Here is a 7,645-nt window from a genome sequence, read left to right as displayed (position 1 = left end):
GGGCATTCTGCGTTTTCTTTTGTTGCGAATATGTCTAGGTCTGGAAACCACACTTCTGAAAGTGGGAAGAAAGGACTTGTGGGTGGATTTCCAACTCGTAGACTTATTGTCACAAGCTGCTGAGGTCAGCAAAACTGTTGTATACCCCTGGAAGATGCTCTGCTAGTAGATGGACGTTGTGGGGAATGGCCAGACACCAGATCTTCTGCAATAGGCAGACAGCTGTAGAGAGTGTGTTCCCACCATTTCTGCACATAATACATGGTGCTGGGTGTATAGGGATGTGAAAGCAGGTGTCCTTTAAGTCTAGTGCTGACAGGAAGTCACCTTGCTGAAGGAGTGGGGTAACGTATTGAAGGGTTGCTGTGTGAAAATGTTGTGGCAGGATGTAATAATTCACAGCCTCAGATCTAGAATCGGCCTTAATGACCCGTCCTTTTTGCAAATCAGAAAGTACAGGGAGTATACTCCTGCCCGTGAGGGTGTTTAGGAACAGGTTCTATGGCTTCTTTGTTTAGGACAGTCTGAACTTCCTGTTAGAGCAGAATGAGATGTTCTGGAGAAAGTTTGAGGGGTAATGTTTGGAGGTATGGAAATGAGCACCAGACAGTAAACATGTTGGATAATATCCAACCCTCATTGATCTGATATTATGCTTTGCCAGGCAGGGAGGAACTGCTGTAAACGTGCCGACAGTTTGAGTAGTTGGGGGGAAGAAGGGAATCATTGGTTTGCGGCAGTGGAGGAGCTACCTGTGAGGTTCTTTTGCCCCTTCCTTTAGTGTTATTTCCCATATATGTGTCTCTATAGAAATTTCTAGGGGAGGATTGATGGCCTTGGCCTTTATGATAGGAGGACGAGGCATCTGTGGATGTGGTCTTAGAGCCTAGCTTGTATGAGGGCTGGTGAAAAGGACCCATGTGCAGTAGGGGTTTGTTAGGCACCCATTGATTTAGTACTCCAGTGTCTTTCTTAATTTTTTCGAATGCCTGATCGACCTGAGGGCCAACGAGGTGCTCTTTGTTAAAGGGGATGTTTAGTATGGTCTGCTGCACCTCTGGTTTAAAACCGGATATTCATAGCCATGCATGCCGGTGTAGGAGGGCACTAGTATTAATACCTCTGGCAGCTGTGTCAACTGAATCTAAACCACATTGTATTGAATTACTGGAGATCAGTTGTCCTTCACCATCTCCTGGTCCATCTTCTGATGCTCCTCTAGGAGGTATTGGAGGAGTTTCTCCATCTCGTCCAAGTGGGCGTGGTCATATCTGGTTAACAGTCCCTGTGTATTCACTATACGCCAGTGGTTGGCGGCTTGGGCTGCACCCACTTTACCAGAGGCATCTATAAGCTTCCTCTCCATGTCAGGAGGCGAAGCATCACTGGTGGCTTGAGAGTTTGCTCTCTTTCTGGCATCGGAGACCACCAGCAAATCAGGGGAGATTTGGCCTCTAATAAATATGGGGTCTGAGGAGGAAGCCTTATATTTTTTCCTCCATGCCTGGTGTAATGATGTGTGCCCTAGTTGGTTCTTTAAAAATGTCTTCTGAGTGCCTTAGCATTCCTTTTAGCATTGGGATGTACTGTGCTGCCCTGTGAGAGGTGGAGAGGGTTTCAAATAAGAAATCATCCTCAATGGGTTCCTTATCTAAGGGCATCCGATGATATGTGGCTGCCCTACCAGTAACCCTCTAGAAAAGAGGTGGTATCATCTGGGGAGATAGTCTAGCACAGTAGAGATCTGGGTCGGTGTCAACGTGCGGATCAACATCATAGGTTGACCAAGAGTCTGCGTGTTGGAAGACATCTAAAGTGTTATCCCTGGTTTCCCTTATCACCCGTAAAAGAGTGGGGGAGACCCCTGAGGGGTAATGTTAATTGGGCCACCCTGTGAATGAGGAGGTGAGGATGTTGGAGGTGGTGTTGGAGGTGGAGAAGAGGCATGTAGAGGAGGGTGTGAATGAGTCCTTATCAGTCCCCTTCTTTTTGGCAGCAGGCACAGGTACATCAAAAGCCTCTGCAAAAAAAAGCTGTCTCTTCAATGGTGTAGTGATAATAGCTTTAACCAAGACACGGCCAGTTTGTAGCTGAATATGGAGTTGTCTTTGTGTAGCATCGAGATATTCTTTCATCTTATGGAGAAGAAACTGAGGGGCTCGGTTTCAAAAGTGGTGTCGTCTTTGTTTTGTTCGGCGCCGAAGCGCACTTACGTTTCAGAGCCAAAACGTTTGGTGCAGAGGCTGGCTGCAATGATCTTTGGGGTGCCAAGGTGGTCGGTGCCGACTTAGAACCTGGGGCTGATGGAGTTGAAGCTGGTCCGCTTGGAGCCAAAATGTTCTGTTTAGGCTTGGGTTTTGGTGCTGAGCCTGATAGAGGAGCATCCGAATCTGTCTTTCGCTGTGGACCATAGCCTGACGGCAGTCGTGGCCCAGTGGCCTTTGCTTCGGTATAAGGTGTTGGTTTCTTGGGCAGGATAGGGATGTCTGTACTCACAGTACCTTGCGCTGGAGGGAGATTTTGCATCTCAAGAACTGTGCCTACATCGGACTCTGAGCCCTCGATTGAAAAGGCCTCCTCCTCAGCCACAGAGGCCTGTTGTAGCTCTTCTTCCTCCTCTGACTCGACATCTTGTTGTCTGAAAGATGGCAGGTGTGTCCCTGATATCTTGTCTCTGTATTTCTCTAAGGTGTGCTCTTTGGTCCTGCAGAGTTTTCTGGGATTGAGAAGATTGGCAGCCAATAGTTGTTCTCTCTGTGGTCAGGACACAAACAGAGGCTTCATACCTGTTGTTAGTCAGTCGGAGGGAACTTCGTGTGAAACTTAGGGCAGAAACAGAAGGGAGTCCGTGCCATCAAGAGTTAATTCTAGATTTCGATGAATTGAGAAAATGGAGACCTATAGGGCTTGGCCCAGAGTACTCTGTCGGAGTGTGTCGATCCGACGGGTGAGGTTTTCTTGGTTCCGAAACGCAAGGGATGGAGGTGCGCGTTCAACAACAATACCGATGATAGGGAGTGGATCGGAACAAAAAGAGTGTAAAAGATGGCCTCCACCTAAGGCTCAGTGAAATACGACCAGAACAGATGGCGGAAAAAACAATCCACCAATGGAGTCAATGCCCATGCTCATTGACAGCAAAAGGAGGAGTCACTATACCTTATGACTTGAAAGACTTTAGAAAGAAAAACAACTTGGAACGTTCCGGGCCCAACGCTAAATAGCAGAAGTTTGCAGAGCATGTGTACCTACAGCCGCACATGCCATCAGAAATTTGTTTCCCAAAGTCTTACGGCGAAGGGTGTCCATCCACGTTTTCTTAAAATGCTTCCATGCCAATAGAATTTGAATGGGGGTAACCTTGATTTGGCCTCTAGACTTTCCACTCACTAGACAATTCATACAAGACTGACTGACAAAATTCCTTTATTTGCACTTCCATTTGGACACAATAAAAGCACATTGCTCATCTATCATGGGTCTTGGTTAAAGAACAAGTTACTTACCTTCGGTAACACCTTATCTGGTATAGACAATATATAGTTGCACATTCCTGACCTTTGAATTTCCCCCAGGTGTCAGTCTGGATCCAGAGAATTTTCTGAGCTGTACTCCTGCGCACTGTTAGGTGGCATCGATCTGCTCCGCATCAGTCGTTGGAGTGGTCCCCGCCAGCGCCAGATATGACGTCATGGGTCCTATATAGGCACCACCCCAGCATGCTGATATCAGTTCAATCAATCAATCAATCACATTTATAAAGCGCGCTACTCACCCGTAATGGTCTCAAGGCGCTGGGGCGGGGGAGGGGGGGGGTCAGTGCTCGAAGAGCCAGGTCTTGAGCTGCCTTCTGAAGGAGAGGTGGTCCTGTATGGCGCGAAGATGGCTGGGAAGAGAGTTCCAGGTCTTCGCTGCCAGGAAAGAAAAGGATCTTCCTCCGGCGGTGGCTTTGCGGATGCGGGGTACGGCTGCCAGGGCTTGTCCGGTCGAGCGTAGGGTGCGCGGAGGAGTGTAGAAGGAGACGCAGTGGTTGATGAGTTTTGGTCCGAGGTTGTGCAGGGCTTTGTGTGCGTGGGTGAGGAGTCTGAAGGTGATCCTCTTGTTGACTGGTAGCCAGTGAAGTTTCTTCAGGTGTCCGGAGATGTGGTGGTGGCGGGGTATGTTCAGGATCAGTCGTGCGGCAGCGTTCTGGATTCGTTGAAGTTTCCTCTGCAGCTTGATGGTGATGCCGGCGTACAGAGCGTTCCCATAGTCCAAGCGACTGGTGACGAGGGTGTGGGTGACGGTCTTCCTGGTGTCGGTGGGGATCCAGTGGAAGATCTTGCGGAGCATGCGTAGGGTGTTGAAGCATGCCGAGGTCACCGAGTTGACCTGTCTGGTCATGGAGAGGGAAGAGTCCAGGATGAAGCCGAGGTTGCGTGCATGGTCGGTGGGTTGGGGAGTGCTGCCTAGGGCGGGAGGCCACCAGGAGTCGTCCCAGGCGGTTGGTGTAGGGCCGAGGATGAGGACCTCCGTCTTCTCTGTATTCAGTTTAAGCCGGCTGTCTGTCATCCAGTTCGCTACTTCCTTCGTGCCTTCGTGTAGTCTGGCTCTTGCTGAGGTGGGGTTGTTGGTGAGGGATAAGATGAGCTGAGTGTCGTCGGCGTAGGATATGAGGTTGAGTCCGTGTTTTCGTGCGATGTTCGCCAGGGGGGTCATGTAGATGTTGAAGAGGGTGGGGCAGAGGGAGGATCCTTGGGGGACGCCGCAGATGATCTCCGTGGCTGTGGATCTGAAGGGGGGGAGGCGGACTCTCTGAGTTCTTCCGGAGAGGAAGGAGATGATCCATTCCAGGGCCTTGCCTCGGATGCCGGCGTTGCTGAGGCGGCGTATCAGGGTACGGTGGCATACCGTGTCGAAGGCTGCAGAGAGGTCCAGGAGGATGAGGGCCACAGTTTCTCCTTTGTCGGTCAGGGATCTGATGTCGTCCGTGGCTGCGATGAGGGCGGTCTCGGTGCTGTGATTAGCTCTGAAGCCGAACTGTGAGGGGTCGAGAGAGTCGTTGGTTTCCAGGGCGGTGGTGAGTTGAGCGTTGACGATTTTCTCAATCATTTTGGCGGTGAACGGTAGGAGCGAGATGGGCCGGAAGTTTTTGAGTTCGGTGGGGTCTGCTGTTGTTTTTTTTAGGAGGGAGTTGATTTCGGCGTGTTTCCAGTTCTCCAGGAAGGTGGCGGTGGTAAAAGACGCGTTGATGACGTCTCGGAGGTGGGGTGCGATGATGTTGTCGGCTTTGTTGAAGATGTGGTGCGGGCAGGGGTCGGATGGTGATCCTGAGTGGATGGAGTTCATGATGCGGGTGGTTTCCTCGGTGGTGGTTGGGTTCCAGGTGAGGATGGTGGTGTTGTCGGTGGTGGGTTCCAGTGGTGGGTTCGTGTTGGTAGTGGTGAAGCTGTTGTAGATGTCGGTGATCTTGTGGTGGAAGAAGGCTGCGAGGGAGTCGCAGAGGTCCTGTGAGGGAGGGATGGAGTTGTTTTCTGCGTCGGGGTTGGAGAGTTCTTTGACGATGCCAAATAGTTCCTTGCTGTTGTGGGCGTTGTTGTCTAGTCTGTTCTGGAAGGCTGATTTTCGTGCGGCGCGGAGGCGTTGGTGGTGTTGGCGGGTGGCGTTCTTGAGAGCAGACATGTTCTCTTCGGTCTGGTTGAGGCGCCAAGTCTTCTCGAGGGTGCGGCATTCTTTTTTGGAGTCCTTGAGGTCGGGGGTAAACCAGGAGTTTTTCTTGTGGTTGTTGGTGTTTGCTTGGGTCTTCAGGGGGGCCCGGAGGTTGGCGCAGTCGGAGATCCAGCTCGTGAGGTTGTTGGCGGCTTCGTTGGGGTCTGTGGGGCTGGTGGGTTGGTTCTGGGAGAGGGTCGATGTGAGTTGTTCCGTGGTGATTCGATTCCATTGTCTTTTGGTGGTTGCTGGGTGTGGTGGCGCATGGTGGTCTTCTTGAAGCTGAAGTGGACACAGCTGTGGTCCGACTAGGCGAGTACGGTGGTGTGGCTGAAAGAGATGTGTTTGCTGGAGGAGAAGATGGGGTCGAGCGTGTGTCCGGCGTAGTGGGTGGGGGTGTTGACTAGCAGTTTCAGTCCCAAGTTGGCGAGGTTGTCCAGTAAGGTGGTGGTGTTGTTGTCGGTGTGGTTCTCCAGGTGGAAGTTGAGGTCCCCTAGGAGGATGTAGTCGGTGGACGGGAGTGCGTGTGGGCTGACGAAGTCTGCGATGTCTTCGCTGAAATTAGTGCGTGGTGCTGGTGGTCTGTACATGAGGGTGCCTCTGAGGGTGGTCTTGGGGTCGCTGTGGATTGCGAAGTGGAGGTGTTCGGCGTCGGGGAGTGAGTCGTTGACGTGGGTCGAGATGCGGATGGAGTTTTTGTGTGCGATGGCGATGCCTCCTCCGGTGCGGTTGGTGCGGTCTTTCCGGATGATTTTGTAGCCGTCGGGGATGGCTATGGCGATGTCGGGTGCCCAGGAGGGGTTCATCCAGGTCTCGGTGAGGAAGGCTATGTCCGGGTTTGTTGAGTCGATGAGGTTCCACAGTTTGGTGGCGTGCCTGTGGACGGATCGGGTGTTGATCAGGATGCAGTCGAGGTTGTTTCCGTGGGAGTCGTTCTTGATGGGTGCGATGTGTGTTCGTGGGCAGGTGAAGCGGCAGTTGCGGCAGGTGAAGGATCCGTGGGTCCGCTTCGGGGTGGCGCGGTAGCAGCCCGGCGTGCGGCCGGGGTTGAGGGCGGTGGTGTCGTAGGTCAGGCAGTGGTGGAGGGTGGGGTGGGGGGGGGGGGGTCATGGGGACCAGGGGTTTGGGCGCTGGGCGTGGTCCAGGCGCGGATGGGCGCAGACGGGCTTGCCTTCGGCGCGCCAGCGGCGCGGCCTCGCAGCGGCCGCCATTTAAGGGGTAGCCGGGGAGGCGGGGTCAACTGGGAGGCGGGCGGGTAGGGAAAAAAAGCAGGGAAAAAAGCGGCGGGAGGTCTTGAGAACGGCGAGGAGGCCTGAAAAACGAAAAGTACCTCAAAAAGGTACGAAAAAGAGGAGAAAAACAGCGGAAGGACGAGGGGGACGGCGGGGGCACTCAGGCGAGCAGACACTCGGGAGACACGGAGTAAAGGGGAGCGCGATCACACACAGGCAGCAATCGGGGACAGACACTCGGGAAACAAGGAGAGAAGGGGAGCGCGATCACACACAGACAGGCACTCGGGAAGCAAGGATCACACACAGGCAGACAGCGAGGGGGAAGGCACGCAGGATCTGGTGGCGCTGTGAGGACAGGGGAGCGACCTACCCTGGGGTCAGGGGTCGCTGACCCAGTTTCTTTTCACGACTTACCACTCCAGAAGCGCTAAGTCATTAAGAACACAGACTACTGTCCGCGTCAAAACTAAGGCCCTGAAAGGGGAGTTCCTGCCCCTAGAAATCATTTCGCAGAGCGAGGAGGATGGGAAGGTTGGTAAGGACTTTGCAACTAGATATTGTCTCTACCAGATAAGGCGTTACCAAAGGTAAGTAACTTGCTCATATGATGAAGACTTCTAGTTGCAGAATGCTTATCTATGAATAGATACCCAAGCAATACCACCCTCGGAGGTGGGACTGCGAACGAAGATCATACAAGAAAGTCCTGGAGGAATGAATGG

Source organism: Pleurodeles waltl, chromosome 3_1 (genome assembly GCF_031143425.1).
Source record: "Pleurodeles waltl isolate 20211129_DDA chromosome 3_1, aPleWal1.hap1.20221129, whole genome shotgun sequence".
NCBI lineage: Eukaryota > Metazoa > Chordata > Amphibia > Caudata > Salamandridae > Pleurodeles > Pleurodeles waltl.
Note: the sequence above shows the minus strand (reverse complement) of the source record.